A 13,854-nucleotide genomic window follows, 5' to 3' on the forward strand; every position below is an offset into this window, starting at 1 on the left:
GTTAGGAGGTGAGTGACTAATGTGGTGGTAAACAAGTGAGGCTGGGTGTGGTGTGCTGCTGGCAGCACCCCTGGTAGGCACGGTGGCAGCTGGTGGCCTGTTCTTGATTTGGGAACAAAGTAAAATGATGCTGTGAGGAGCAAGCAAGGCACCATTGGTGGGTCTCACTGCACTGCCATTTGTGCTGCAAAAACAATGGAATAGAGACACATGTAACGTGGCCAGCAGGAGCAGGGCAGTGATCATCCCCCTGTACTTGGCACTGGTGAGGCTGTGCCTTCACTACTGGCTTCAGTTTTCGCCCCCCTCGCTCCAAGAAGGACAATGAAGTTCTGGAGTGGAGTCCAGAGAAGGGCTGTCATGGTAGCTTCATGAAGCTACCTGGGTGCCTACCACCAGCAGTCTAAGTGCACTAGACAACCCAAGCTGCTCATTACTGTTGCAATGGGCAACTGTTGTAAGGCCATGAAAGCTGAGTGGGAGGCAGGAAGCCCCAGCCAGCCAAGCTGCTGCCTGGCACTGTTTGCTTTGTTCATTACTAATTAATTTCCTTTTGCACCCATCTTCCAGCAGAATTAAGGGCAGTACTGGGAAGAGCCCTGTAACACTGCTTGAAGCCTTAAAATGCTTTATGCTCTTTGCAGCTCTCATCCTTACAGCACCTTTGGGAAGAGAGAGACAACATTCAAAAGCCATTTTCCAGCACCAGTCACTGCTGGGGAAAAAAAATAAAGAGGAAGAAATCCAAAGCAGTGCTGGCTCTGGAGACAAAATCTGAATATATGCAAGTTACAGATATCCAATTCCACTGCAGTGAGCTCAGGAAGGTGCAATTATTCTTATTTTTATGCTCATTTGTGATTTAGGGTGACTAATTGCTGAGATTTCCTCCCTCCTCCTAATTGCCTGTGAAGGGAGTGATTTCAAAACACAATAATTGTGGCCATCACTAAAGGGAATAGGAGATAAAAGCAACTCCTCTTGCCTCCAAATGGCCCCACACATGTTCCTTTGTCCATAGCAATAGCCACAGTTTGTTCCAGAAGGATGCATCCACTCTACATTTAATCTTTCACCCAAGGATCTAAAATTGCATTCCAATGAACTGTCAGCTCAAGGACCCCCATGCAGCCCTCATGAGAGGCAAGAGGGCATGGAAGGTGTGCACTGGGAGGGAAGAGAGCCACGGTGGGACTCTGTGCTCTGTGGAGCAACTCCAGCTAAAGCTGCTGAGAGGTCAAGTCCACTGTTTTGAAGGCGTTTTGGACATATTGCAGTGATGCTACAGCCTCCTGCTCTGAGCTCAGTGCTGGCAGTAGCCTAAGAAGGTAGTTTCATAGTTTTAAAGGCTGCTGGGTGGCTTTCTATGTGGTTCTGCAGAGAAATAAGATACTCTCAGAGAAGTATCTCTAAAGAGAGGGTTGCCATTCCATGCAGGGACCCAGCAGATGTACCAGGACTACCCTCCCAACACAAAATTAGTGGCTAGCCAGATTTTCTCACTAAGAGCTGAGGTAGCCCAGGAAATGGGGCTGAGAATGGAAATGTTTGGGAGCCACCACTCTCAGTCTGCAAGGCCCACAGACATATGAAGCCATGTCTGGGTGTGGGCCACCTCCAGCTCTGCAGGACCAGCATGATGGTGAGCAGCCATCATGGGGGCCAGCAGTACTATCTGGGGGTTTTGGAGACCTAAGTTCCAAATATCAACTTCTCTTCTGTGTTCACAGCCCCTGCCCCTCAGCCCAGAGGCACAGAGAGTCAGTGCTGGGGGGCATCACTCAGCAGAGGAGCTGGCAGCAGCTGGGTATGATGTCGTGGGCTTCACCCAAGTCTATCCCAAAAATCCTTGGATGAGGGAGCAAAACTTGACCAGGCTGTCATGGCTCAAACCTCCTCCAGTAACTGTGAGATTGAAAGGTCTGCAATCAAGGCACATCACACCAACAACCACAGGCAAAACCCCCTCAGCCATGGCATCCATCGGTGTCCTCAGCATGCTGTGCTGCTGCCCTGGCCAGGTGGAGATGTCAAGGGAAGTAATGATTTTTTTGGCTTTTTTTCACACTCTCAGCTGGTGACATCAAGTTGTGAGCTGTTGCTGCCTTCACCTCTCTGGCAGATGACGAGAAGACCACTGCATGCCTTCCGTGTCACCAAGGAGAGCTTCAATATTGTGATTAGAAACCATTCCAGTCTCGCAGAGTCTCCTCAGACATGCGGGAAGAAACCTCTGCAATTAGATTCTCGGAGTGCTGGCAGAAGGGCAGAAGTTCCTCCTATTTATTTCCCCCCCCCTTTCCCTTTTCCATGCCTAGATTCTTCTGTGATTTTACAGCAGCAGGGGAGAGGAGGAAAACAAAAAGCCTGTTTGATTTCCTTCGTTGTGCTAAGCCTGGTTTTACTTTTCGATTGCCCAAGCATGAGAGAAATGGAATGGAGATTGCCTCCAGATTGCCCAAGATTTGCTCTCAAATGTTCTACCCACCTCCCCCCTCCCTCCTCCCCGAGCCTCATTAAATCTGCAGCTTTTATCTATGCTTTATCCTTACAGGAGAGTAGCATCACCATAGATTAATAGCCATATCTATCTTTTATTTGAAATTAAAACCAGATTGAGGCTTCTCCTGGCTCTGCTTGCAAAATCCTGCTTGAAAAATAAATATTGATCATGTGTGTGGTGTTTTGCTGTTCCCCTGACCCTGCTGCTTCTCTAAAGGACAGTCACTAATGAGGTGATTTCAGTCTTCTGTGGCAGTGGGAGCAGTTGTGTAGATTAAGGGATGGATTTTAGGAGGTATAATGTACAGATGAAAGGAGAATGTGGTTTCCAGCAGAGAGGCAGGCAAGAAAAACAAGGTTTAAAAGCAAAACCTCTACAATTTGGGGGTACAAAGCAGCTTAGACATGATTAGAGAGCCCGTAATGTGCCTGGGTGAATCTTTCAGGAGCTAAATCATAGAGTCACAGGATGGTTTTGGTTGGAAAAGCTCTATGAGGTCATTGAGTCCAACAATTTACCTAACACCACCATGGCCACTAAACCATGTCCCATAGTGTTATGTCCACACAATTCTTGAACACCTCCAGGGATGATGACTCCACCTCCTCCCTGGGCAGCCTGTTCCAATCCCTGACCACTCCTGCAGCAAAGACATTTTTTCTAATCTCCAACCTAACCCTCCCCTGACACAGCTTCAGACCATTTCCTCTCATTCTATCTCCTGATACTAGGGAGAAGAGAACAACCCCCACCTCACTGCAGCCTCCTTTCAGGGATTTGTAGAGAGCAATGAGTTCTCCTCTTAGCCTCCTCTTCTGTGGACTAAACAACCCCAGTTCCTTCAGCCACTCCCCTAAGGCATACTCTCTGGACCTTCCACCAGCTGTGTTGCTCTTCTCTGGACTTTTGGAAGCTCTTGTTCACCATGGATTTAGGAAAAATAGCCAAAACTAAGCTCATGGTTGAGAGCTCCCAAGCTCAGCCTGTGTGCTGCTCTCTGGGAGAGGTCTGAAGGAGGGTGGCAGGGATTAGACATGAGGACAACGTGGGCCACACACACACAAGCCAACCTAACATACCTGATAATGTTTCTTCTGCTGAAGCCAGGACAACTGACCCATCTTCTGGGTTTTCCAGGTGTACATCTTCCTCTTTCTGTGCTCATCTGTGAGTCCACAGAGGTTTTGGGGTAGCTTGAAGATGTGGCAAAAAGTCTCCTTGTGCCACTTACTTGTTGGGGAAGAACTTCCTTATGTGCATCAGGATGGTGTGGCAGTGCAGGAGCTGGCTCTGCTCTCCAAGTTCCTGTGGAAGATGCTGGAGATGAAAGATCCAAGTCAAGTTTCTCTGTTATCACAGGAGTGAGAAGCACAGGTACATTTACAGGAATGAGGACAGCCCCTCCTTAGGGTGCCACTAACCAGCCCCAGCCATGCTGGGAGCACCATGACCTGCTGCAAAGGTGATGCCTTTCATTCTGAGACCAGCCCAGATCTGTCTCTGAGCCTCGAAGTACTCCCTGTGACTTTCTCCTCCAGACATGACCCCAGGAGCTTCAGTTCAACTGGAAAACAGCTCATTTGGAGAGGTTTCTTGCAGTTCCTCCAGACCCACTCAACAAGCTCTAATAATAACCAACTGCCTTTCTATTTATAAATGAGAACAGCAGTGAGGTACTGAGCTCACATGGCCATGACCACCACAGCCCCACTGCTCCCACACCACAGCTGCCATAGAGCTGAGCCTCTCTGCTGCCCTGCCTGAGCCCCAGCAGCCCTGCCACTGGGCATGGGAAAGGCCATTTCCCGTGGCTCTTCCCCCGGATACACACACTCCTCTTTTTTTTTTCTAACTTGTTGACAAGGAGATATTTTCATCTTAAAGCCAGGGATTGTTTTTGTGGCAGCTCCTACCCCACTCTGGAAAGCAAACATTTCCCAAGTGCTTAATGTTTTGATGATGTTCTTGTTGCTGGAACATCAGCACATTTGTTTCTTAGTGGAGCCTGGGGATTTAGGGCTGCCTGTCTCCCAGCAGCCAAATGTGATGCAGGGGACCCATGGATCCTTCTGGTTGAGCCAGCTGGATGTGGTCTGTGTTTGGGCTGAGTTAGAGAAGCATTTAGGTTCAGACTAATGTGCTGTAGCTCCAGGCTGTCTCTTGCCTAGCCTGCAAGCAGGAGGGGAGCAGCACCTCCACTTCAGCTGGGTCAGCTTGAGTGAAGGCTTGATTCAGGCTGAAGCAGCTTTCCCTGGCTCCAGTCTCAAATGGCCTGTTCCAGTTTGTGGCTGCTGCCCCCTGTCCTATCACTGGGCACCACTGAAAAGAACCCAACCCATTGTCATGACCTCCACCCTTTAGCTATTGATCAGCATTGCTCAGATCCCCTCTCAGGCTGCTCTTCTCCAGGCTAAACAGCCCCAGGTCTCTCAGCCTCTTCTCATAAAAGGGATGCTCCAGGTCCCCTCAGCATCTTCATGACTCTCTGTTGGACTCTCTTTGGCAGTTTCCCATCCCTTTTGAACTGGGGATCTTAGAAGTGGACACAATACTCCTACCTGCACTTTGGGGAGAGGCTGGAGAGAGTTTTCCCTCTAACACATCTTCTCACTGTCTCTGCCACATGCAGGATGCCAGATTTGATAAAAATACTCTGAGCTGTTCTGACAAATCCTCTGTCCTAAGCAGATAATAAACAGGAAAATCTTCCTAAACAAATCCTGGTTAGGGAGCTGTGCCCACACTTGTTCTGTTATCCTTTTCATACCAATTAACTGCCCCTTCTTGCCCTCAACTGGGGGCATCCTCAGCCCTTTGCAGGAGTAAGGGGGCCCAGATTTGCAGCTGCTGTAATCAGTGTGGCACCAGGTGGGTTTTTGGTGACTATAAAAAATGAGAAGCTGCTTTGGCAGCATTAATGCACAAGTGTCCAGAAAGCCTCTCCTGTGAGCAGGGATTAAAGGTTGCAGATAGCTATAATCCCAAACTGCAGTGGGAAGTGCTGGGTACCTTTTCATCATGCCAGTGGTGCCACAGAGCGAGCACATAGATATGGCCTGCAGGAGAGAAGAGGAATAGATTAGTATAAACTCATTTATACTTCTCTCTTCCTTCAGAGGGAGAGAGATGTCCAGAGACATCCCCCTGGCAAAGGGCTGTGTCAGGCTCCATCTCCTCCCAAACTCAGACCAGACACCAGTGGTGAGGGCTGTGCGTATACCAAGCAAATGAAACTTCCTCAGGGTGGTTCCCCATGGGCATGTTGAAGAAGTGAACTTCGCTGCTGGTGGTGGCTGCTGCATTCCTGTGGATGCCATCCATCTCCACAGCATCTGTGGGCCAGCTTTGTGACCTCCTCCTTCCATCTGCAAATCCTTGGCATGCATCCTAAGCAGCTGGACGGCAGCACAGAGCTGCAGAACAAGGATCTTGGTCATAAGAGAGTCAGTGGTGCCACCTCCAGTGGAAAGCAGCTGGGCCTGGAGGGGGTGAGCCTCTCTCCCAGCAGTCAGGGGGTCTCCTGGTAGGGCTGCATCTGCTTGGGAACCAGAACTTTCTCTCAGATGGATCTCTAAGGTCCCTTCCAACTCAAGCCATTCTATGGCTCTGTGAAAGATTTTGCTGGTGGTTTAGGTTTGCATAGAAAACCCCAAGCAGTTATGGGACTCTTTGTTTTCTGTAGGTGTTTCTGTTTGTTTTGTTGTTGCTTGTTTGTCTTGAATGACACAGCACTGCCTGATGAGTTTCCCTCAGATTCATAGAATGGTTTGGGTCGGAAGGGACCTTAAAGATCATTCAGTTCCAGACCCCCTGCCATGGGCAGGGACACCTCCCACTAGATCAGGTTGCTCAAACCCTCACCCAACACTTTCTGGGATGAAGCATCCACAACTTCTCTGGGCAACCTGTTCCAGTGTCTCACCAACTTCAGAGTAAAGAACTTCTTCCTAATGCCCAATCTAAATCTCCCCTGCTGTTTCAAACCATTGCCCCTTGTCCTGTCTCCACAGCCCCTTATAACTAGTCCCTCTTCACCTCCCACATTTCTGGCCCTGGAGCCTGATCCCATGCAGTGAGCACTCCTCCCTTGCTGATGCTCATAAAGCAGTCCTGGGGTGAGGGTACCTCTGCCATCCTGGTAGCTGGTCCTGGATGGGTAATTGAGGTAGAAATTGGTCTTGCAGCAGAATCCCAGATCTCTTGCAGGCTGTGCATGAGTCAGCTCACTGCCCTCATTTCTCATAACTGCTGTCTCTCTAATGCAGCCACCACACAGTAGGAGTCAGGAGTATCCATGCTGTGATAACACAGCAGGATCCACACTCCTCCAGGGTTAAGGAATTATCTGAGTGTAAGAGTGACCCTGAAACAGGCAGGTCTGGGATGATCACTCTGCCAAACTGCCTGGAGCAACATGCTGGGCCAGGATCATCCCCCAGCAGGTCCCTGGAGCAGACTTGAGCTTTTATGTAGCTCTTTCTCAGGCACAGCTCTTTCTGATCCCAGCAGGTATTGTGCTCACATCCTTGCTCCAGGATTTCAACTCACCCCAGGCCCTGTGCTCACATCCCTCTGTGTACACATCAGTGTGGTGGGCCTGGTCCCACCAACATCCTCCTGTCCCACCTGCAAAGTGTCAGTGAAGGGTGACCTCCATGCCAGAGATAGACTGCATGCATGGGCACAGAGGGTGAGGGGTGCCATGGAGCAGATGCACCTTGAAGGAGAGGGACTGGGGACACATAGAATCATAGAACTGTCTAGCTTGTAAGACACCTTTGAGACCAAGTCCAAGCATTCACCTAGAGCTCACAGTCCTACCACTACTGCTAAACCACTACCACCAAACCATGTCTCTAAGCACCACAACTACATACCTTCAGGAAAGGAGACTCCACCACCTCCTTGGGCAGCTTGTCCTGGGGCTTGAGAACCCTTTCTGTGAAGAAGCTTTCCCCAGTATCCAATCTGAACCTCCCCTGGCACAATCTGGAAGCTGTTTCCTCTTGTCCTGTCACTTGTTGCACGTGAGAAGAGACCAACCCCAACCTCACTCCAGCCTCCTTTGGGGTAGTTGTAGAGGGCTATGGATTCTCCCCTCAGCCACCTCTTCTGACCTTAGCTCCCCTTGGCTTGTGCGCCACCTTAAGAGATGGGAGCAGGAGAACCGGGTGACAAAAAGCATCCTGCAGATACAAACCTTCCGCTGTCTGGCTGCTGGGAAAGGCAGGGACGTCCCTTCGGTGGTGTGAGGAGCAGCCGCAGCCAATGCAGCGCTCGGTGTCACCAGGAGGTGGCACGGCACGAATGGAGATGCTCAGGGGACTGCAGCCCGGACTGGCGGCGCTCCCGCACTGATGATTCGCTGGGGCATTTCCAGGGAAGACAACAAAGGGCTCGCATCTTCTCTCTCGGAAAGCAGTTGTACAGAATCCTTTCATACGGGGCTAAAAAAAGGGAAAAAATATTTAATAATAATAATCAAAGGCACAAGCCCCGCATTTTGTTTGGAGAGAAGGGAAAAAATGAGCACATTTCCCTGCCTTTGATAGCATGCAGCTGTCAGGATGTCCACTGTCTTCTGTCCTCATGGCCATTCCACATGAGTAGAGTCTCTGCTGAGTCCTGGTCCTCTGTCTGGTGCCCTCACTCGCTGCTCTAATGTCCCATCTGTCAGTACATTCTGTAAGGAAACTTCCTTTATGGCTTTATCAGACAAATAGCAGCCTGCAGAGGCTTTTTCTGAAGAAGCAGATCCAGCAGCAGGGCAGCAGGTTGAGGCCTCTATGGCTGAAGGAGGGCAGCTTGTGACTCCTGAGTCTCCCATCCACAGGTCTCAATCTGCTGATTCCCAGATGGGATCAAATGCACCTTTCCCGTGGACATGGTTAGCTCATCCTCCCTTGGGGGAACATTCTTTGGGCACCTGTCTGAGGTGACAGAGCTGGGAAGGGCAAAGCACTATTTTGTCTAAATGTGGCCAATTTTCCATTTCCAGCTGAGGCAGAACAGAGGCTGTAGAAGGAAGTGATCAGCCATTAGTGATCAGCCATTACAGAGCAGATTTGCTGTCAATGAAACACTGACCTGAAGCTCTCCTGCTAGAAACATTGCATTGCAAGGACATCCTTGTCTATCTTCCACTTGATTCTGAAATGCATTGCTATTGCTGGTGAGCCATGGAATCATGGAAGGGTTTGGGTTAGATCTTAAAGTTCATCTGATTCCAAGCCTCTTGCCATGGGCAGGGACACCTCCCACCAGCCCAGGTTCCTCAAAGCCTCATCCAACCTGCCCTTAAGCATCTCCAGGGAGGAAGCATCCATAGTCAGAGAATGTTTGCTGGGACTGAGAACACAGGGAATATTTCCAGTGCAGCCCAGTGTGGGCCTTGCCTCTTAGTCAGTAGCTATGGTACTCACACAGCTGAAGAAACCTAAAAAAGGCCATTTGCAACTCATTTTTGATAGCACTACCTCCCCTCATGACAGGGAACTGCTGCTATCACTTACCTCCTTGGACAGCTGATGAACCTGATGTGGCTGGATCCCACCAGGGTGTGGAGCAGGTTATAGTGGGCAAAAGTAGCTTTGTTCACATGCTTGGATGGGAAAGAAAATGTCTTAGGCCATCCTGGCAGGTTGGGCCGTTGGAGAAGATGACAGCAGGGCTGGCTCCAAAGGCTGTGGAATGTGAAGTGAGACGTGCAAAGAAGCAAGCAAGGGTTAGACTGGAGTGGCCAGCTGTAAGAGAGCTGATTATTTACAGGCATTGGAGGGTCCTTCAGCTGCATCCAATTGCCTGGGAGAGGTGATTGGTGGTAGTGACAATTCTTCCAGCAAACCCATGATATTTTACTGCCACAATGACACAGAAGAACCTGTTCCAATGTGCCCCAAATCTGCTTTTGGCATCTGGGCATCCACCAGCCAACACTGACCCAACCCAAGCCCTTTCCAGGGACATTAATTACTGGAATAGATGACTCCTGATACTTTCCAATAGCCAAAACCCATTCAGAAAACCTTAAGCCCCTGCAGGAGGGGTGTGTTTGGTCCTCTCTCTGGTGTCATCCACCATGCCCACAGACACACAGGTGTGTTCCTCGCTCAGCTACTGCACAGCCCGTTTCTCTTCCTTACCTGCCCGTGAAACACCATCTGATGTCTGTGCTGATGTCTGATGAAGATGTAGAGGGACAAACCATGCACCTCCATTTGTGCCTAGAACAGATGTTCATGAACTTCTGTTATCTTTCAGGCATGATCTAATTGAAACATCCGGACTCACACAATCATCTCCTTCTCTGTCCTTCTTCCCCTCTTTCAGAAAACCGTCTCCTGCTTTCCCCAGCTGGACAGGCCATCCTCCTGCCTGCTTTGAAGTAAATATTTTGTTGGGTTTGGCTGCTGTCACAGCCACACATAGTCTCCTGCCTGATATTTTATCCATCTGCTGCTAAAGAGAATATTTTAAGCAGAGAGTCTCAAAAGGGTTTGGAGGTGCTGTGTAGCATTAAGGGAGCATCAATGAGAGAGAAAAATCTTCTTAGCTTTCATGTGCATGGTAATCCAAGCTGAAATGCCTTAGGAATGAAATACTCCGAGAGATACTGGCCATGGCATCCTGGTGCTCATGTGCTGGCCTGCATTAGCTGAGGACCTGATGGACCCTGCTCACCCCTTCCATGGTCCACATGCTGAGATGTAATCAAACCCCAATTTCCTCTGTGGTCTCAAGTGAATGGAAAAAGAGAATTGGACTCCCATGCTGCTGAGGTTGCCAACACCTGCCTTGCTTCATTTCTTCTGCCTGAAGAACATCTGGCTCTGCTCTGGGACAGCCACACATGGCCAGTTGTGTTGCACAGGAATGGGTTTTGCTTGCTGTGAGTCTGGTGGATCTGCTGGCTGGAGCACAGCATCTGCCTTTTTTTTTCCACAGCAGACACAAACAACTTTCTGTTTGATGCTGAAGAAAGGATGTTTTTTTTGTTCAGTTGAGATGAGCCACAAGATCTGGAAGTGCCTGCCCAGGAGAAAGCACACGTCTGTGACACTGCTTCTGGGAAGGAGGGATGCAGGAGGGGCTGCACACGGCTGGGGTACATTGCCTTTGCCTCATCCTACAGCCCATCACAGGCAGCCCTGCTAGGAGCTTCCTGCAGGACACAAAGCCAGGCTGGGTGGAGCCTTGAGCAACCTGACCTAGTAGGAGATGTCCCTGCCCAAGACAGCAAGGTTGGAACTAGATGATCTTTGAGGTCCCTTCCAACCCAGAGCTCAGCTGGCTCTGGGATGCCAGCAGTCTTTGCCTACCATCGTTCAGCTTTACTTCCCTTCTGCTCTGCAGAAGTTTGTCTCAGCTGTTTTGAAGCTCACTTCACTGCTTTTTTGTGCAGTCCCTTGAAATTCTCAGAAAAACCAATTTCTACTGTTGCTGTTCACTTGCACTTAAGTAGCACTCAAACTAGATAATGTTCATCTCTCTATCACAGCTATGAGAGGATGAGGAGATCCAGAAGTCCCTACCACTCCTGCCCAGGCCTTTTTCAAACACCCCTTTGCTCCCCAAAACTTGGCAGGGTAAAACACTGCCCTCAAGCTCCCAAACCCTGAGCACTTGAGCCTTGCTCCCTTGCTCTCCAGCACTCAAAAACCAATGGCTGGCACCATTTCCCTTTCCCACCCTGAAAGACATGGGCTGCTCTTTTCTATCACTCCAGGATGCCTGTTATGGGCATGGTACTTGGGGACCAGCTCTGGGGACAGCAGCTGGTCAATGTCCCTTTGTGCATTTTGCTGCATAAAGAGGGCATTATTCAATCTAACGAATAAAAAAACCCTCCCTGTTAATAAGATTAAGTTATTGCATGAGCTACTGCAGGGAATGTGCAGCATCTGCAGCATGTTGTGCTGAGACAATGGACACATCCTGCGGTGTGGCCAGCATGCTCCAGTTGAGGCTTGTCAGCAAAGACACCCTGTGGATGGAAGGCTCTTGCTGTGCTGGGAGACAAGGAGGGCAAGCAAAGTGTGAGGCCAGTTTTGGAACTGGTTGGCATGGTGGAGCAGGCTGCTTCCCAGTGGGTGCTGTCAGCTCCTGCTCTCAAAGAGCAGGTGGAATGACTGCAGCTGTGGGGGATGGTTATGTCCTACAGCCCTTCAGCTCAGGGCAGGGGAAAAGAGAATGGCAGAGGGAAACAGCTTCTGAGGGTGTATTTGAGAAGCTGCTTCATTTCCAGGAAATCTCTCTCTTGTCCTTTCATTTTTAACAGAAAAGCTATGTCCTTGTGAACTTTGGGAGAACTTTTGTTTGCTCCCATTTGCCAGCTGAGCACTGGCTTTGTGCTGCTGACAGGCACTGGCCAGAGGCCAAGACCCAGCAGTGTTGACTGTACTGGCAGTGCTGTCCCTCTTCCCTCTGAGCTGATGCAAAGCCTCAGCTCCAATCATCTCACCTTTGGGGGAGTCTCTGTGGGTCTTTTACCTTGTGCAGGAGATGACGGAGCCTGCTCTGCTTGCTTCATTTCCCCACTCAATGAAAAGCCCCAAATATCATGGAGAATAACTTGTCCAACCTGTGGTAACACAAGGTGAAGTGGCTTGGTGGTAGAACAACAACTCTGCAAGCAGTGTTGGAAGGAACAGCCAAGGCAGGAGATTCTCCTCAATCCAGAGAGGGAAATGTAATTGCTACAAGAATATTTCACATCTCAGACCTGCATTCTGCTTTCTCATCCTCCCTGTATCCCAGTGCACTGCTTTCTTCCAGCTCCCAGAGATGCTCTCTCCCTCTGGGGCAGGACTTGTTTGGTGGGGCTTTTACTACTGTCAGCATCTTTGCATCCTTTAAAGACCTCCAAGGGGACTCAATCCCCTCCTGCTGTGAGGTAGAAGATAGATTTCCTGGTTGAAAAAGCAAGGCTCTTTGTGTAAGAGCAGATCCAGAGGGCAGAGGAGAGGAAAAGCAATGTATTTTACAAGGCCAAACCAACAGCCACCACAGCAGAGGAACCTCTCTCACCAGCAGCTTCTCCGGAGGTGCAAACCACAAACTGCTGACTAAAAAAAACCCAACAACAGAAATGAATTGTCTAAACTGTCATTATATCAGCAGGATCATGGCTTGAGTCCCCCACATCTGCTGATGTCCCCAGCACGCTAAATAAAACTCCTCCCTTTCACTGAGTTGCCTTTTTCCAGAGCTGAGTGTGTGAAGAGGTGACCAAAACATTCAGGGACTTCACTTTCCTGTTTCCCGAGGGCTGGGAGTAGAAATGGAGCTATTGTGCAATCAGGAGGGGAATAACCATGATCTCTCTACATATGTGTCCTCCAGCTGCCAAAATGTTTTCTAGGGCTGAGAGAGGAACATACACAAGCAGTGATTGCAACATAGCCACCCCTGCAGATTGTGCACAGAGAGCTGGACTTCGTGTTGTCTGTGGGAGTTTTAACCTCTGCAAAGGAGTTGGGCACAGGGACAATGTGTGCCTGCATTGTCAGGAGGAAAGTCATAGAATCACAGATTGCTTTGGGTTGGAAGTGACCTTAAAGGTCATCTAGTCCAAAGTCCCCCTGTGCTCAGCAGGGTCATCTGCAATTACAGCAGGTTGCTCAGAGCCCCAGACAACCTGACCTGGAATGATTCCAGGCATGAGGCATCTACCACTTCTCTGGGCAACCTGGGCCAGGGTCTCAGCACCTTTATTATACAAAATATCTTCCTTCTATCTAGTCTAAACCTGCCTATTTTAGTTTACAACCATTACCTTGTCCCATCACACAATAGGCCCTGCTAAAAAGTCTATCCAACATCTTTCTTATCAGCCACTTTAAGCACTGAAAGATCCCCAGAGCCTTCTCTTCTCCAGGCTGAACAACTCAGGCTGGTTTCCAGAGGGAGGAGTGACAGCCACTCACCCCAGTGTGGAGGGAGGGCAGGGGTGAGCACACTCACTGAGCCAAACTGCTGGAGATAGTAAATATGAGGGACCTACAACCACCTGGCTAGCAGCCCTGGGTCCTCTCCAGCCACTTCCATCCCCAGGGGAAGGAATTGGAGCTGCTGCTGGCCTGCAGCAATGACAACATACGAGGGTGTAACCATGGTTTCTAAGAGAGACATTTATTGAAAGGATATAAAAATAGAGTGCAAATTTCAACAATCTGTCTTTCAGCTCCTCAGAGGCAAATTGTCCCATGCAGTGGTGGGAGAGGAGCCCAGGAGGTTGGCAGTGTGTCCAGATTCGCTGATGTACCCAGATCCACTGAGCAAAGCAGAACCTTTGTCCCCACAGATGGGTCATGACCCTTCCTTCTGCAAAACTTTCTGTCCTTCTGCTGCAT

The sequence above is a fragment of the Dryobates pubescens genome, chromosome 20 (assembly GCF_014839835.1).
Source record: "Dryobates pubescens isolate bDryPub1 chromosome 20, bDryPub1.pri, whole genome shotgun sequence".
Classification (NCBI taxonomy): Eukaryota; Metazoa; Chordata; class Aves; order Piciformes; family Picidae; genus Dryobates; species Dryobates pubescens.